Here is a 19,235-nt window from a genome sequence, read left to right as displayed (position 1 = left end):
TTGACATAATTTCGAGGGCTTGTACCCACCCACTTCCCCAGGCACTTTGTTAAAAGCATTTCAAACTTAATGTAGGCTACAGAAGAAAGTGTTAGAAAGAGGTATCATGTACAGGAGATGCGATTAAGTTATAACTAAAGAACAGCTCCAGGAAAATTGAAAGTAGCTGCCTTCTAGAGATTGTAGAGTTTGGAAGAAGCAATGAATGTATTTTGCCCTTTCTTAGTTGAGAACAGCCAATGCTAGACACTGAGAATCCCTAAGTGGTTTGCTTTCTTTTTCCCCTACTGAGTGGGAGTAAATTGGGCTGGAAGGATAATTGTGTGTGGTTAATTCTTGGGGGAAAGACCATTAAACTCTATGGCTGAAAGTTAGGTCAGTTATTGAGATAAAGAATCTGTGTTGCTGCCTTTCCTACAGCATAGAACAGAGATTGAATTCCAAAGACCAGAGTGGGTCACTCGTTAGAATAATTCAATATTTATTCATTAGTCAATCATGTGTTCAGTCCTTCAACAGATACCATGCTAAGTGCTGAGGATATTAAATCAGACGCAAGCTCTTTCTCTAAGAATGAGTTTCTTTGTGTGCCTAAGATTATCTGGAAGAGAGGAATTTAAGGCATTAAAAGAAGACATTGCTTTTCTGAAGTAGCAATGCAGTGGCCTCTGGGTTGCATAGGTAGGATTTTTGATAAATGAAAAGTCAAAATTGGACCCTTTTGGCCTACCAAGAGGTATAGTAGGTACCCTCATGGTCCAAAAAAGAACACCTGCTGGTTGAAGATGCTGAATCAGGTAAACAGAGGACATTAGTCATGTGACCTGAATTCACATCTCAACTAAGGTAACTTCTTAGATCAAAGAGAGTAGAACATATTTTGAAGTGACCACGCCAGCAGACTTTGGGCTCAAGGAAGAACTTAGTATTAGAATATATCTCATACCAAGCCAGTAAGTGATAAGGAAGGATAGATCAGATGGTTATAAGTGTGTGTAGATAATACAGAAAATTTGTTTCATTCTTAGGCCTAGTGAAAATATCCTTCTGAAAAGTCTGAAAACCAAAGGGAGATTTCCTTTGGTTTTTGAGTAGGAGCTTGGTCAAAAGCCAAGTATGACACTATCACACATGTGTGACACAGAATTCTATAAGGCAAATCAGAAAAGTGCGCTATATAAAAAAATCTCATAAATTTTTATTTATCATTCCATCTATCTATTCATCAGTTCATTCATAGACTATTTGGCAAGCATCTTCTCCATTCCAGGCATTGTGCCTACTACTGAAGATACAGCATAGATACACCCTACCTTAAGAAGTGTGTAGTCCCAGGATTGAAGAAAAAAAAATTATGAAGTTTCTTTCTCTCAAGGTCTATCTACTGGGGGTGGGGGTGCCTGGGTGGCTCAGTGGGTTAAGCCTCTGCCTTCAGCTCAGGTCATGATCTCAGAGTCCTGGGATGGAGCCCCACATTGGGATCTCTGCTCAGCTCTCTGCCTTCCTCTCTGCCTACTTGTGATCTCTCTCTCTCAATCAAATAAATAAATAAAGTCTTAAAAAAAGAAAGAAAGAAAGAAAGAAAGAAAGAAAGAAAGAAAGAAAGAAAGTAAGTCTATCTACTGGGGTGGAGTATACACTTAGGGTCATAATATTAGAAAATACTCCTTCTCCTTGTCCTGCCCCAGTCTGCTTTGTGAGAACTTGCAGTCATCCCCTAAGGGTTCTGGACAACCTCAAGGGTATCTTGGAAAGGGTATCTTTAGAAATCTTCCAAATTCCAAAAGACAATTATCATATGATCTCCCTGATATGAGGAAGTGGAGATGCAACATGGGGGGGTTAAGGGAGTAGGAGAAGAATAAGTGAAACAAGATGGGATTGGGAGGGGGACAAACCATAATTGACTCTTAATCTCACAAAACAAACTGAGGGTTGCTGGGGGGAGGGGGTTGGGAGAGGGGGGCAGGGTTATGGACACTGGGGAGGGTATGTGCTATGGTGAGTGCTGTGAAGTGTGTAAACCTGGCGATTCACAGACCTGTACCCCTGGGGATAAAAATATATTACATGTTTATAAAAAATAAAAAATTTTTAAAAAAATCTTCCAAATTCCATATGGAATTTACAGTTTTCCCGTCTTCCCTAGATTCTAGTGACAAGGTCTTCTATATCTGCAAAAGGTAATAGTGGCAACTCTGTTGCCTATCATTTTCCTCTTATCTCCAACAGCTATGCACCCTTCTCTCTTTTCTTCTGATTTCTCTGAGAAATAGCAGCCATCATCAGAGGATCTTTCATCTTTCCAAAACCAAATCCATCAGTCTCTCTTAGCAATGTTATTATGGATGGACAACCCCTTTCCTACTTAAGACCAACTTCTCCACTTGAACCCTAGATTCCATGCTCCCATCTCTTTCCATCTACTCAAGGACTTAACTCTAGTAATTATTTCTTTTCTCTCCTGTAATTATGTCTCTGTCTTAGATCATTCCCAATAGCATACAAAGGTCATAGAACACAGCCTGTGTCTAGTAAGGGCTCAATGTGCATGGTTGAGTATAATTATTGCCATCATTATCCCTCTCTTCTTCAGGCTCATCCCTACTAAGCTTTTTCATAGTGATAGATATCAGGGCTTCCCATTTCAAGTCTTAGGAAATTCACTCTAGAGAGTGTCACCAGGACCAACATTTAGGCACTCAAGGATAAGGAGAATTAAAAAAAAACAAAAAATGGTTAGTGTTTTCTGTCTTTTTGTGAATATTCTTTAAAGAAATACATGGGAAGATAGAATGAGTTAATACCTCAAGATATCTGTGCTTTCATGGAGGACCCAAAAGAAAAGATGTTATTTTAAGTGTTGTCTTCATAGCAGTTTATTTGGAGGAATCCTAATAAATGCAATAGTAAAACAGCTCAAAAATTTTAGCTTATTGTGCAGCATGGCTACTATGGTTAATAATACCATATTGCATATTTAAGGGTTGCTAAGAGAGTAGATCTTGAAAGTTTCATCATAAAAAAATTCTGTAATTATGTATGGTAATAAGTGTTAACTAGAGTTATCATGGTGATGATTTTGTAATATATACAAATATCAAATCATTATATTGTATACCTGAAACTAATATATTATTGTATGTCAATTATACTTCAATAAAAATAATTCTTACCTGGCCATAGCAACCTCTTTCTAGATATGACACCTGAGGCAAGACAAACAAAAGCAAAAATAAACTATTGGGACTACATCAAAGTAAAACAAATTTTTAAAAAGATTTTATTTTATTCATTTGATAGAGAGAGAGAGAGCGAGAGATCACAAGTAGGCAGAGAGGCAGGGAGAGAGAGAGGGGGAAGCAGGCTCCCTGCTGAGCAGAGAGCCCGATGCAGGGCTCGATCCCAGGACCCTGAGATCATGACCCAAGCCAAAGGCAGAGGCTTTAACCCACTGAGCCACCCAGGTGCCCCCAAAGTAAAAATTTTTTGTACAGCAAAGAAAATAATCAACAAAACTAAAGACAACCTACTGAATGAGGAAAGATATTTGCAAACAACATATCTGATGAAGGGTCTTTATCCAAAATTTAAAGAACTTATGCAATTCAACACACACAAAAAACAAATAATCCAATTAAAAATGGGCAGAAGACCTGAACAGACATTTCTCCAAAGAAGACATTTCTCCAAAGATGGCCAACAGACACATGAAAAAGATGCTCAACATCACTCATCACCAGGGAAATGAAAATCAAAATCACCTTGCATCTGTCAGAATGGCTAAAATAAAAAACACAAGAAAAAACACAAGAAAAAAACACAAGAAACAATAAGTGTTGAAAATCTGGAGAAAGAAGGACCCTTGTGCACTGTTGGTGGGACTTGGTGCAGGCAATGTGGAAAATAGTATGGCTAGTCCTCAAAAAGTTAGAAATAGAACTACATTATCATCCAGTAATCGCACTAATGGGTATTTACCCAAAAAATATATAAACACTAATTCAAAGGAATACATGCACCCCTATGTTTATTGCAGCATTATTTACAATAGTCAAGCTATGAAAACAACCCAAGTGTCCATCAATAGATGAATGGATAAAGAAGAGGTGGTATATATTTATTTGGAATATTATGGATAGAGCTAGAGAGTATAATGCTAAGTGAAAAAGTCAGGCAGAGAAAGATGAATATCATATGGTATCACTCATGGGATTTAAGAAATAAAAAAGAAATAATAAAAAGATAATAAAGGAAAAATTTTAAAAAAGGAATAAAAGGGAAAAAAAGAGATAAATCAAGAAAGTCTTTTTTTTTTTTTTTTTTGTAAGATTGTAAGTAATCTCTGTAATCATCATGGGGCTTGAACTCACAACCCTGAGATCAAGAGTCACCTGCTCTACTGACTGAACCAGCCAGGGGCCCACAGACTCTTAACAATAGAGGACAAACTGATGGTTGCCAGAGGGGAGATAGGTGGAAGGTGGATTAAATAGGTGATGGGGATAAAAAAATCAACATGATGAGCTCTGAATAGTTCAACTACAGAATAGTTGAACTAGTACATTATATATCTGAAACTAATACAGCACTGTATGTTAACTATACTGGAATTAAAATAAAAACTTAAAAAAAGTTGCAATTTTAACAAAAAAATGATCGATTGAAGTATACATAATATTTATCAATGCAAAAGTAAAATGCAAGAACAATTAACAGTAATTGTGAGAGTTGTTAATTTTCTGAACAAATTTAGGAGTTCTAAATGGTTAAATAGGAAAATAGATCAATATTTAATGTAAATATTAAGAGATAGTGTGTTGAGTATTAGTTTTTTTTTTTTAAAAATCTACAGCCAATACATATTTATAAAATTTAAATATACAAAGGAGAATAATGGAAATTAGAAATGAGAGTTCTAATCTTTGTAAAATTGCCTGGTGTTCTGTATTTATAATTTTATTTTATATTATTTTGTTTTTTAAATATTTTTATTTATTTATTTGAGGGAAAGTGAGAGCGAGAGTGAGAGAGCTCAAGTTGGGGGCAAGGACAGAGGGAGAGGGAGAAGCAGACTCCCCTCTGAGCAGGGAGCCTGATGTGGGACTTGATCCCAGGACCTTGGGATCATGACCTGAGCTGAAGGCAGATGCTTAACTGACTGAGCCACCTAGGCACCCCTGTATTTATAATTTTAAATAAAACAACTATTTATCACTGTAAAATAATAAAATTAAAAAATGATTCTGAGATCAATAGGCAGAGGGATTATTAGTTAATATTTTGGCTAACTATTGAGTGCTGAGAAAGGCACAGGGCATGACTTTTTTTCCTTAAGGAGTTGCTCTTCATATCATCTAAATGATATGAATATACAGGTTTTTTTTTAATACAAAAAAGAGATTTTTTTTGTGGGTTTTCATTGTTATTTACATTTCTAGTATCTAAAAATCTACCATTCTGGAGAAAAATAGATTCTTTTCCATGATTTATGCTTACTTCTTATTGGAGAGTTATATTTCAAAGACTCCTGGTATTCATATTATATATATATATATATAATATGAATATATGAATATATGAATCATATATATGTGTGTGTATATATATATGTGTGCATATTGAGAGCTTTGGAAACCATGTAGAACCAATTAGAAGGTATGCTGAAACTTTATTCAGTTAAGCACCGAGAAAGGTATAGACTAGGAATCCACAAGACTGGGACTCTAAGAACTCATCCAGCAATAAGGCTGACTCCTATAGTGGACAATTTTATTTTGGCAGCTCAGTATCTTTTCTCTCTTTTTGTGATCACAGCATTCCAGTTGTGGTTTGGAGAAACACTTCTTTTTTATAGGATATAGTCAATAGTGGTACCTATCTTCCTCTGGCCAATGGTGGACACATGGCCTAAGCTTAGCCAACCTGATGCCTTCTCCCTAGAATTGAAGGAGAATGAATGAATAGTCAATTGAAGGAATTAAATTGAATTCAAATTGAATGTATTCAAATATTCAATTTCAATACATTCCCCATTGTATTCAAAGTAGTATAAATATTGGGGAATACACTGGGGAATATATTTGTCCCAGCAGTGGCCTCCTGAAGAGACTGTCCTTTCATTCCTGGTGGTCTAGTGGTTAGGATTTGGTGCTCTCATTCCTGCAACCGCAGTACCCAGAACAGCTCTGGTTTCTGGTCTTTCTGAACTTCGGTGTTTTAGATTTTCACTTCACTTTGAGCTACACAACTTCTTTCCAATTGTTATTATTTTTTTCATTAAAGAAGCTCGAAATGATTTGTATTGCTTATACTTACTGATATACATCCCACCCTGAGGGAGGGACGCTTAGCAGTGTCTGCTGTATTACAGTGTTCATGGGGATATTGCTACTTTTCTCATGAAATGGTATTTGTTTCCTTGAGGCTCAACTGGATAGATTTTTCTGGGCCTATCCCATAATGAAAGTTATGGGACACTGGAAACTTGATCCCTGGGAAGGGTAGGGATGAGATTGGGAGAATTTGGCAAGGACTAGACAGAAGGTCAGGGACCTGGACAAACCAGCTGGGATTCAGGAGAATGCTCCAGTCTCTCTAGAAATTGAAATTCACTCCTAAAACTAAGATAGCAAAAAATTGAGAGTAATGGAGATAACATTATACACTGGGAAGCACAATCCCTGGGGCCCCCTTAGGCTCATTAGCTAAGGGATTTAAGAAAGCAAGACCAACTCAAGAGTGAGCCAACTGGGGATGAGGAGGTAGCTAGCAGTATGCTACACAAGAGTCACATGGAACTGGGTTCAAAACCTCGGTTCAAAATCTGGGTTCTCCCTGTGGTAATGGTGAGACTATGGAGAAGCTCACAAAGGATGAATACATGTGTCTTCCTCTGGAATGCTTTCCCTGTCATTTCCCAGTTTCCTTCTTTCCATCCTGTGCTGGTTTCAGTGTTCCAGCTATGTGCCCCAATGGTAACATCTACTTTTCCTGTCACAGTGTCTGTGAACTTCATGTCATTTGTTTGTCACCCCAACCAGACTGCCAACTTCATGAAAGAGCAACCTTGTCTTTCTTATTCACCTTTGTATCCTCAAGATATCCACAGTGCCCGGCACTTCATAAAAAGGAGTGGAGCATTGAATAAGCAAAAAGGAGGCTGCAGAGCTGTAAGAGAGGGAAATGGCAATGGAAAGCCCTTTTTATTTGTTGTATTACATTAAACAATGTATTTGTAAAGTGCTGTATCTGAGGTTGATTCTAAATGATAAAAATAAGAGGTCCCTTGGCAGTAATTATGGGATTTTTGATAATAATGTAAAACTTCTCTAAAGCATGTTAAATCTTTTCACACAGGGTATTTTTCTTTATTATACTATACCAATCACCTAATATATGTAGGAAAATGTTTTGCTTCACAATGACATATAACAATTTTAACAGCACCTATTAAAGTGCTTTACACATAATAGTTGTTCAGCAACTAATTGTTGATGGAGCAAATATATTTAGCAAAATTGGCCTCCTTTTAGAAAGCGCTTTTAAAGCCAAGAATAACTACTCGCTATATAATTCTATAACAGCTCACATTACAGCAAAAGATTAAATGAGAATAAAGAAGAAAAATATCTTATATATTTGTCTTGATATAAACTTGTGTTATAACTTATTCTTGCTTATCCAGCCAATGAGGTTTGGATTTTGAAATGAATTACAACACATCTTGTTCCTTGACACATTCTTTCGTAAAGAACATTTGATAAATCTTAGCTGCACACATTAGCTGTGTTAAGGTCTTAATCCTACATGAAAAAATATCTCTGTTTACCTGGTGAAAAAGGATCATTTTCTTCCTCTTGGTAGAAATTAAAAGCCCATAGCATCTGAAAGGGTAGACTCTGCCAATGTATTTCTGTTTCTGTAAATTGTCATAGACAGTGATTTCTTGCAAAGCAGGTTTCATGTAATATTTATGTAAGTTGCACATGACCTTGAATGAAAGCAAGGGTTAGAAGAAACAGTGTTCTTATTGTTCGACAGAATGATTCACTATTTTGTCAGATATTACTTACTCAGGTCATACGTGTTTTTTTTTTTTTTTTTTTTTTTTAACAGAATAGAAGTTGTTTATTTTAAAGCTGGGCTATGGAGAAATGTGACATTTCTTTTTAGAATCAATATACTATTTTATCTTCTACTTGTGAAAGGTTTCTGTAAATAAGCAAATAGGAATACCAGCAGCAAAGCTGGGTGTAGAATAAATGTGGGTGAGCAGAAAATTAAAATGTCCTCTTACTGTTCACAGTGATTCTGGAGGAATCATGAGAGCAGATGGAAAAGATCAGATGTGTGAGAGGTAGGGTGCAGGTTGCTGTGTTTGAGAAACATGTGCCCTCATCCAACTTTGCTGCTCTAAAGAAAATCTATAGAGTAAGGATAGGTAGTGCTACTGAGTTCTGGCCTGGCCTGTAGAATTTATTAGCTGTGTGACATTGAGTAATTTATTTAGCTCCCCTGAACTTTTCATTGCCCATAAAATAATATGTAGGGTTCTTACCTGGCTTCTCCAAGCTTTCCTACTTATGGCTCCCTTCTTAGGACTCTAAGTTCCAGTCATATTCAACTGGAATATTCAACCACATCACCTCCTTTTATTTCTTTATAGAACTCTCTTGAAATGATCTTATTCATGTCTTGTTTTCCTTCACTAGAATGTAATTGTCATGACGGGAAGGATCTTGGGTGTTGTTCTTATCATAGACCAAGCACTGCAATGATGCCAGGAAATTAGTTGGTACATAAAAATAATTGATGAATGACTTTGGGGTGTATATCCAAAAGAATTGAATTTGGGAACTGAAACAGATACTTATACACCCTTGTTCATAACAAGGTACACATTGCACAACAATGTGCAAGTACTTCATGCCACTGAACTATATACTTAAAAGTGGTTAAAATGGTAAATTTTATGTTGTGTATATTTTACAATAAAAGAGAAATTGGTGAATCAGTGAGTGTGGAGGTCCTTCATGTAAATGGTTCTCACTTCCTGGAACATTGTCCTCTGTCATTCCCCGATCCCTGCTCTATCCTCCCCTTATCCTTCCACCAAGCAAATTTTTAGTCATATACCAGGTCTCAGCTTATCAAGGTTTCTCAACAACAACACTATTGAAGTTTTGGATCAAATAATTTTATTGAGTGAGGTTGTCCTGTGGGTGAGTTTCTAATACTTCCTATAGTTTATTTATTACACTTAGAGTACTATATCTTACATATCTCACTTGTATCACTCAAGAAGTTAGTGTCTGAATAGGGATAGAACAAGTCCTATCCCTGAGCATACTTCTATCCTTGGAAATGCAGTCTGGGTGCATAAAGCCATGAGTTGGAAATTCACTATAATTTGGGGCTGGATCTTTGGGGGTCAAAAACTAAAACCCATGTAAAAATTAATTTATTTTGACTTATGAATTTTGACAAAAGAGTGCTATACTTAATATACTAAAATTAGATAACTTAATTGTTGTCTCTAATGTGCTATAAAGGTATCAAGTACAGAAGAAGAAATTGAAATTATGTCCAATTTATTTGTTCTGATGGAAATAACTTAGAATTATGATTTTACATTTGAGAGGATCTTTTGTTGTTGTTGTTAGTCAGAGTCATTATGTGTTATAATCAGAGGGTTCATGTTCTTACACAAATGAAAAGGAATGCAATATATGTCAAATCATAAGCCAAACTGAAAAAAGTACATAGATGGTATAAGCATTAGAAACATTTAGAAAACAGTGATATGCTAAAGACAGAACAAAGGAAATAATTGCCTGAAAAGAAGAACATAAATAATATTTTTGAAGGAGTAATGATACATTTTGTTACTCAAAAGCTAAATTTGAAAACCTTAAATAGCAGAATATGGAGGAGAAAAGATGACCTTCATATTTCAACCTTCTATGTGTTCCTTCCCTCCTTAACTTTTATCAGGCATGTATGTGAGAGGAACTGCAAAGTGACTCACTCATCACCCACTCCTGCCCCTTTTATTATGGCTTCCTGAACCACTGAGGCAGGAAGGTTAAATTACATTTCTTAGACTCCTCTAAGGTTAAGATTTCACATATGAGCTATGTTTCCTCAGCCATATGTAACTTGTGTGAACTGTGCCTCAGTATATGGCTTACAGGCTTTCTGTGCTGTGATGGTACCTTCTGGAGTGGTGCATGGTCTCCTTTTTGTGGTTGAGACTTGGAAGGAAGAAGTGAGTGGTAAGTGGTTGGTGTAAATATGCAGGAGACTGAATCTTCTGGCAAGTTTGGTAGTGAAATGTTCAGTTCTTCTGGGGAAACTTTGACAAAGGACCTACAGATCCTGTCATTGGCCAGCAGTGAGGTTTCAGCTAGAACAGGATCAGAGAGAAACTGAGTGTTCTACTCAGTTCAATCGAGTATGTTGGTTGAGTAGCATCCAAGCTACACAACCTGCCTCTTCTAGACATTTCGTTAGCTGCCTAACACCTTGTAATAATTCCCTTTTTGCATAGACTAGCTAAATGACATTACATTTCCAGGAACTATGGGTTTTGACAGACACAGTTTATTATGGTCAACATCTGTGCAAGGTACTATAGATAAGGTAATAAATTTATGCCCAACTTCTAATTTTTTGTTCATGAATGTTTATTCTGAAAGGGCTTTGTAGTCTTGTGGAGGAAGCCAAAAATAGGCATGTAAAGAATGGTAACAGTACAATTTAACAGACACTCTTTTTTTAAAAAAATATATTTATTTATTTGACAGCAGGAGGGATTACAATTAGGAAGAGAGGCAGACAGAGAGAGGGGGAAAGCAGGCTCCCCACTGGGCAGGAAGCCCGATATGGGGCTTGATCCCAGGACCCCGAGATCATGACCTGAGCCGAAGGCAGAGGCCTAACCCACTGAGCCACCCAGGCGCCCCCAACAGACACTCTTACAGATGTGTAATACACAGTGAAATAGGAGCACAGAAAATGAACAATGGTCTAGTAAGGTACTGGTCAAGAATATTAACTGGACCAGGGAAAGTTTCATAGAAAGGGTATCATTTGCACTGTACCCTTAAGAATGAATGGAAGTGTCTCAGGTAAAGAAAGTGGGAAGGATATTCCTAGAAGAAGGAAGAGAATGTTGAAACAGCATAGGGCATTCAGCAAGTGTAAGGGTTTTGGTATTTATATGGGGTATAGAATTGATGTCAGGGAGGTGAACCCAGGAGAAAAAGGGAGAGCCTTGTATGTCAGGAGTTTGACTCTGAGGATTTGGAGCAGGAGAATATCCCTTGTTTCAGAAAGAGTACTTGGGCAGCTATATGTGGAATAGATGGAGGGCACTTTTGGAGGTAGGATGCAGGGAAGATGTAAGAGGCTATTACCATAATCTAGGGGAGAAATGGTGAGGCTGTGGCACAAGGAACTGCATGGAATGGATGGATTAGAGAGAAATTGTAGATGCTGATCTGAAGCCCAAGCTCAATAAACACTAACTGAATGAAATACAATGGGGGGAAGTTGAACATGATGAAGAGTTCTTGGCTTGGTTGAACATGCTTTTCAGTAAATATATAGAAAGCGTGCCAGTGGTGCTGTTAGAACCTACCTCTATTGGAAAGCAGAAAATGCATCATCATCAACCTTCTAATATGTTTATTCACTTTCATTCCTCCATTCACTCCTTCAGTCAGCAAGTGTTTATTGAAAACGGTTGATGTGGTAGCACTCAGCTAGGCACTGTGCATTTCACAGAGAATTAATTATCCAAGCTAAGTGGGATAGCAGACATAAAATGAATGATGATCAAGTAACTAATTACAGTTATGATGAACATTCTGAAGGGTAAGCACAGGGCATTTTATGATGGGGAAGATTTAAGGTTATATGGACCAGAAGGGAGGCACTGGGCATTATTCATGTAATAAGACTAAAATTTGTTTTTCTAAAGAAGATTGCACTCTTAAAAATCTATCATGCTATCCAGATTTCATAAAAGCCATTGTTCTTATATCTTAAAGGCACGATACTGTGGTGTCATTGTTGGAAATCTTTCTCTATACAGGGCAGATCTACCCATGCATTATCCCTTCTGCCACTATTAGTAAAGACTCTTCTGATTAATTATTAACTAGCAAATGTATCTCTAGAACACCACACTAAGTGGGAACATATTAATGAAGATGGATTTGAGTTCCTATTCACACTTCTTGAGGGAAGGAAGCTGGACTATGCTGACAACCAATCCCATTAATCACTTTCTATTAGATTTACTGTGTGATTTAGTTTGCTTTTCAGTGGGGATTCTTTTGTCCATTTGAAAATAGATACTTTCTGCAGATAAAGGAAATGCCTGTAAGATTTACAATGACACCAACCATACTAATTTATAGAGAAAGCCTGCATGGGTTACTAGGAAGAACATTTATGGGTTTAGTAGATCCAATATAAGTCATATATTGGTCTTGGCTATCACCTCATAAATGAAACAGTCTGTCCATAGGTGTATCAAACTAATTGAAGAAACCTGAAGTAAAGTACAATGTTTAATTGTCTGAGAGCAGCGTTTTTCAAACTATAGATTGCAACTTATTAATGGCTTTGAAATCAATTAAATAGGTTGTGATCAATGTAATTTAAAAGAGAAATAGAATTAAATGTAGTAAAATAGGAGAGAATATTGTGTATAAGAAGAATAAGTACTGTTTTGTAAAACTTTTATTTCATATATATGCATACCTAATATATATATATATATGTAGTATTGCATATATGCATATCATGTGTATATAAGCATAAAATATATGTAAACCTATTTATGTACATCCTGGGTCAATATGTGAAATGTCAAGGAAATTTCAAAGCCATAGGTCTGGAAAAAAGCATTTTAGAAGTTCCCTTCAAGTCTTCCATTAGTATACCAATTTCAAGTTAATTATTATTGCTTAAAGCACATTGGAAAATATTGTAACTATTGGGATGGAGAATTAGTTAAAAATTTTTGCTCTGAATGAGTGCTGGGTAAAACAAAGTGTGAGTACTCTTGGTTTGGTAAAATATATATTTGAAATATTAAATAAAGGTGACTTAACATCTTGGGGTTTACTAATTTTGTTGCTTACAAAGAGTTTTACAGTAGTCACCTCTTATCTGTGGGGTATATATTTCCAGACCCCCGGTAAAAGTCTGAAACCACAGATAGTATCAAACCCTATATATACTATGTATTTTCCCTATGCATACATACCTATGACAAAGTTTAATTTATAAATTAGCCATGGTAAGAGATTAACAACAACAATAATAAAATGAAACAATTCTAACAAAATAATAAACTGTAATAAAAGTTATGTGAATGTAGTCTTTGTTTCTCTTTCAAAAAATTTTTTTTTAAGGTTTTCTTTTTCTTTTTTTTTTTAAGGTTTTATTTATTTATTTGACAGAGAGAGAGAGCACAAGCAGGCGGAATGGCAAGGAGAGGGAGAAGCAGACTCCCACTAAGCAGAAAGCCAGATGTGGGGCTTGATCCCAGGACCGTGGGATCATGACCTGAGCTGAAGGTAGACGCTTAACTGAGTGAGCCACCAAAGCGCCCCTCAAAACTTTTTTATTGTCCTACACTCCCCCTTGCTCTTCCTGTGATGATGTGAGATGGTGATATGTTCACTCGAGATGAAGTGAGGTGAATGAAGTAGGTATTGTGACGTAGTGTGAGGTTACTTCTGAGGACAGTCAGAAGGCAGTTCACCTGCTTCTAGACTGCAGGTAACTGAAACCCTAGAAAACAAAACCATGGGTACAGGGGAGAGGGGCCTACTGTATTTCTTCTTACCTTTAAGGAGTTTCATATCAAAGAGAAGAAATGGATTCATTCATCTTCATAAGTACATTAACTATAATAATCTGAAGAGATCAGAGATTCATACTTCTGTTTTTGTATCTGAGGATAGCTGCGTTTGTGATCTGTGGATACCCATTAAGAATGCTTTCATTCTGACCCATGATTAATCATTTTAAATAGAAATAGTATTATTTATTTTATTTATAGTATTTTGTAAAGAGTTATTTCTTTAGCATAGCATATGGGCATTATTGTCTTCAAGGTATAACCATGGGCATTCTTCTTCATTTCTACCTTATATAAAAAACAAAGCTCTCATTAATGTTCTGTTCTAAACAAATAATGTGCATGTTTTCCTATCCGTATCACTCTGCCCATTCTCCAGAGAATCCTGCTTTTGATTTTGAATGCTGTCATGCTGCTTCATTAACTGAATGGTTTTCCCCAGTTTATTGAGAAATAATTGAGAAATAAAACACATCACTGTATAAGTGTAAGGCAGAGAGCATGATGGTTTGATTTACATATATTGTGAAATGATTGTCACTATAGATCTGACCAACATCCATAGTCTCATATATGCACAATAAAAAGAAAGAAGAAAAAAATAAAGGAATAAAGTTTTTTTTTTCCTTATGATGAGAACTCTTAGGATTTACTCTTTTAACAAGTTCCAGCAGCATTAGCTATAGTTATTTTGTTGTGTATGTCGTAGAGTACATCCCTAGGACTTATCAATCTTATAACTGGAAGTTTGTAACTTTTGACCATCTTCCTCCAACTCCCCTCCCCCTACCACCTACTCTGCTAATCACAAATCTGATCTTTTTTTTCCTATGAGTTTGATTGTTTTTAGAGCCCACATAGAAGTAAGATCATACAGTATTTGTCTTTCTCTGTCTGCCTTTTTTTCAAAAAGATTTTATTTATTTGAGATAGAGCTTATTTGAGACTGAGTTTATTTATTAGAGAGAGAGAGAGAGAGCGCACAAGCAAGGTGGAGAGGCAGAGGGAGAAGGAGAAGCTCAGCAGGGAGCCCAATGCAGAGCTCAATCCCAGGGCCCTGGGATCATGACCTGAGCCAAAGACAGACACTTACAGGACTGAGCCACCCAGGCACCACCTGTCAGACTTTCATTTAGCATAATGCCCTCAAGGCCCAGTGATGTTGTTGTAAATGTGAGGATTTCCTCATTTTTTTATGGTTAATATCCCATTCCGTGTATATATATGCTACACATTCCTTATTATTTCATTTATTGATGGATACTTAGGTTGTTTCCATGTCTTGACTGTTGTACATGATGCTGCTATAAACATGGGAGTGCAGATATCTTTTGAGTGTTTTCATTACCTTTGGATATATTCTCAGTAGTAGAATTGTGAGATCATATGGTAGTTTTATTTTTAACTTTTTGAGGGTCCCCTATACTGTTATCCATTATGGCTGTGTAAATTCATAATCTCATTAATAGTGTGCAAGTTTTCCCATTCTTCACATCCATGCCAGCTTTTTAATCTTTTTTTCTTTTTGATGATTGGCCATACCAATAGGCATGAGGTGATATTTATTGTGGTTTTAATTTGCATTTCCCTAATGACTGGTGATGTTGAGTTTCTTTTCATGTACCTATTGGCCTTTTGTATGTCTTCTTAGGAGACATGTCTACTTAGGTTTTTTGCCCATTTTTTAATTTGGTTATTTATTTTTTTGCTATTAAAGTATATGAGTTCTTTGCATGTTTGGATATTAATTGCTTATCAAATATATGGTTTGAAAATATGTTTTCCCATTCTGTAGGTTGTCTTTTTACTTTGCTGGTCATTTCTTCTGTTGTGCAGGAGTTTTTGGTTTGATGTAATCCCATTTGTTTATTTTTTATTTTGTTTCTTGTACTTTAGGTGACATCTTCAAAAATCATTGTCAAGACCCATGTTAAGGAACTATGTTCCTATGTTTTCTTCTAGCCCTTTCTTTTCTTCTAGTCCTTTCATGATTAAGTCTTTAATCCATTTTGAATTAATTTTTGTGAGTGGTATAAAATATGGGTCTAGTATGATTCTTCCACATGTGAATATCTAGTTGTCCTAGCACCATTTATTAAAGAGACTGTCTTTTCTCCATTGGGTATTGTTGGCTCCTTTGTCAAATATTAGTTGACCATATATGCTTGGGTTTATTTCTGGGCTCTCAGTTCTGTTCTGTTGGCCTATTTGTCTATTTTTATGCCAGTATCATACTGCTTTGATGACTAGCTTTATAATATAACTTGAAATCAGGAAATGTAATACCTCCTAGTTTGTTCTTTATTGAGTTTCTTTGGCTATGCAAGGTCTTTTGCATTTCCATATAAGTTTTAACAGTATTTTGTCTAGTTCTATAAAAATGTCTTTGGAATCTTGATAGGGATTGCATTTAATCTATAAATGGCTTTCAGCAGTATTGACATTTTAAGAATATTAATTCCTCCAATCCATGAACACAGGTTACCTTTCCATTTATTTATGTCTTCTTTGATTTCTTTCATCAGTGTTTGGTAGTTTTCAGTATAGAGATTTTTCACCTCCTTATTCAAATTTATTCTTAAGTATTTTGTTGTTTCTGATGCCATTGTAAATGAGATCTTTATTTCTTTTTCAGAAATTTCATTGTTAATGTATAGAAACACTATTGATTTTTGTATGTTAATTTTGTATATAGCTGCTTTATTGAATTCATTAATTAGATCCAACAATTTTTTAGTTGAGTCCTTAGGATTTTCCTATATATAAAATTCATCTACAAATAGATGGCTTTGCTTCTTCCTTTCTGATTTAGATATATTTTATTTCTTTTTCTTACCTTATTACTCTAGCTAGGATTTTCAGTACTATATTGCATAGGAGTGCTGAAAAAGGGCACCCTTGTCTTATTCCTGATCATAGAGGAAAAGCTTTTAGCCTTTCACCATTGAGGCTTGTCATATATAGCCTTTATTATGTACAGATATATTCCTTCTATGCCTAATTTGTTAAGCACTTTTATCATGAATAGATGTTGGATTTTGTTTAATGCTTTTTCTGTGTCTATGAGACAATTATATGATTCTTTTTTTCATTCTGTTAATGCGGTATAACACATTGGATAATTTGCATATGTTGAACCGTCGTTAAATCTCAGGAATAAATCCCACTTGATCATGTTGAATGATCTTTTAATATGCTGCTGAATTCAGTTTACTAGTATTTTATTGAGAATGGTTGCATTTACATTGGCTTAGAGATATTGGCTGCCTGTAGCTTTCTTTTCTAATCATTTCCTTTTCTGGTTTTGGTATCAGGACAATGATGGACTCATAAAATGAGTTTGGGATTGTTCCCTCTTCCATTTGTTTGGAAGAATTTGAGAAAGGCTGGTGTTAATTCTTTAAGTGTTTGGTAAAATTCACCAGTGAAGCCATCTGGTCTTGGGCTTTTTTTCATTGGCAGATTTTTGATACCTGATTCACTCTCATTACTAGTAATTTGTCCATTCAGATTTCCTATTTCTTCCTGATTCAATCTTGGTAAACTGTATGTTTTTAAGAATTTTTACATTTCTTCTGGTTGTCCAGTTTATTGCCACCCAGTTGTTCAAAGTAACCTCTAATGATCTTTTGAATTTCTGGGGCATCAGTTGTAATTTTTTTTTTCATTTATAATTTTGTTGATTTGCATCCTTTCTTTTTCCCTTCTTGATTAGTCTAGCTAAAGGATTGTCAATTTTTTTTATTATTTCCTTGCTTCTGCTAACTTTGGGCTTGATTTATTCTTCTCTTTTTAGTTCCTTAAGGCATAGAGTTAGGTTTTTATTTGGAATCTTTCTTGCTCTTAATGTAGGCATTTATTGCTATGAACATTGTTATTGAAATTGATTTTGCTGCATCCCGTAAGTTCCAGTATGTTCTTTGATGTGTTGGTTGTTCAGGAGAGTTTGATTTCTTATAGAAATGTATTTCATTACTTTATAACATCAGTCTCATTTTCATTCTTCACTGCCTGGTCTCAAATTCAGCCTCACAAGATAACAATTAAGCCTGATAAATAAGTAGCTATTTCTATATTAATCCCCAAGGTTTATTCCGTTGCAGAATATACAGATACTTATCATTTTGTACCTTCTTACAGCCCCATTTCAAATATCTTGTCTCATATATAGTCCAGAAGGGGCAACCTTATTGCCATATGATTCTGCCCTTGACCAGAGCTGACTGCAAAGGGATGGAGGCTTGATCTACATGGGGCCAATCAAAATGAAGGAAATATTTCATATTGAAATAATTAGTCTTACAGAGCTAGGGTGGGAATGTGTACCAGGCAGAACCAGAGCCACCTACCTGTCAATGATTCAGAAAAGAAGAAACAACAGTTTTGAAGAGAAAGTTGGAAAACTAGAGGTCAGAGCAAAGAGGTAGAATTGAGGGAAGCCATGTGGCTTTGAGAAATGAAGAGCAATCTTGGTGCCCATATTCCATTCCCAGTGAATTTTTTGTTCCCTAGATCCTGTGACACCTCTATTTGAGCTGCCTTGACTAGATTTACATTTCTAGATGTGTTCTGATTAGGACATTTCCCTTTGTTTAGTTCACTTTATTTCTCTCCCAACCCCATGTCTTCATGCCATTCAACTCTATTCCTTTCTTTGGGATTCACAACTATCCTATTTCTTCTGTAATTTGTCTCTGAAGTCCTGTTTCATGGCAGACCAAGAAATATTGGCAATGAGAGGGAGCCAAAATGAAATGAGAGGAAAAATGCTTATGTTATTTCGGTCAATGTTGCACTGAAATGTGTTTAAATTTTTTGAATTAGGAAAAAAAAAGTAGCCAAGGTCCACCATTTATTTAATATATGATAGTAAACCCCATCTTTTTGTCTTATTTTGATTATAGTATCTATCTATCCCGTCTTTGGGAAACACCATGTTTTGAAGCTGTATTCCCTATAAAATAAGATTGTGTGGAAGAGTACAGTTTTCAGTTGGGATTGATTTCTCCCTAGAGTTCAAAATCACAGTGGCTTTGGGTAGGATTTTGCCTTAAGAAGGCAGTTGATTTCATACTAAAATGAAATGATCATTATCTAGAATAAGATTTTCTTTTGGAAAACAACTGGTCTCCAGGAAATATAATTTCAAATAGCTCAATATGTTGATGGTTACTAAGTAATTACAAATATAATAAATATTTTAGTAGGGTTTTTTTGTGGCCTGGTAAACATTAAGAGATAACTTTTTAAAAGAAAAGTCTAAATCTTCTCTCTTGGCACATACGAATGATTAGTAATGCTCAAAAACTCCATATATAACCAGATTTGTAATTATAATACTCATAAAAAGGAC

At 35.7% G+C, this 19,235-nt stretch overlaps 1 long non-coding RNA gene across 1 annotated transcript; it reads right to left on the bottom strand.

Annotated features, from left to right (window-relative positions):
* Positions 1-5,775: 5,775 nt before the first annotated feature.
* On the bottom strand, positions 5,776-13,940 carry LOC125094891 (uncharacterized). The gene is made up of 3 exons (XR_007125731.1): positions 13,868-13,940; positions 7,087-7,170; positions 5,776-5,939 (listed from the first exon to the last, which is right to left on the bottom strand). It is a non-coding gene; the product is annotated as an uncharacterized LOC125094891 (long non-coding RNA).
* Between the last annotated feature and the right edge of the window lie 5,295 nt (positions 13,941-19,235).

Source organism: Lutra lutra, chromosome 3 (assembly GCF_902655055.1).
Source record: "Lutra lutra chromosome 3, mLutLut1.2, whole genome shotgun sequence".
Taxonomy (NCBI): Eukaryota; Metazoa; Chordata; class Mammalia; order Carnivora; family Mustelidae; genus Lutra; species Lutra lutra.
Note: the sequence above shows the minus strand (reverse complement) of the source record. Positions and strands in the feature narration are given on the sequence as shown.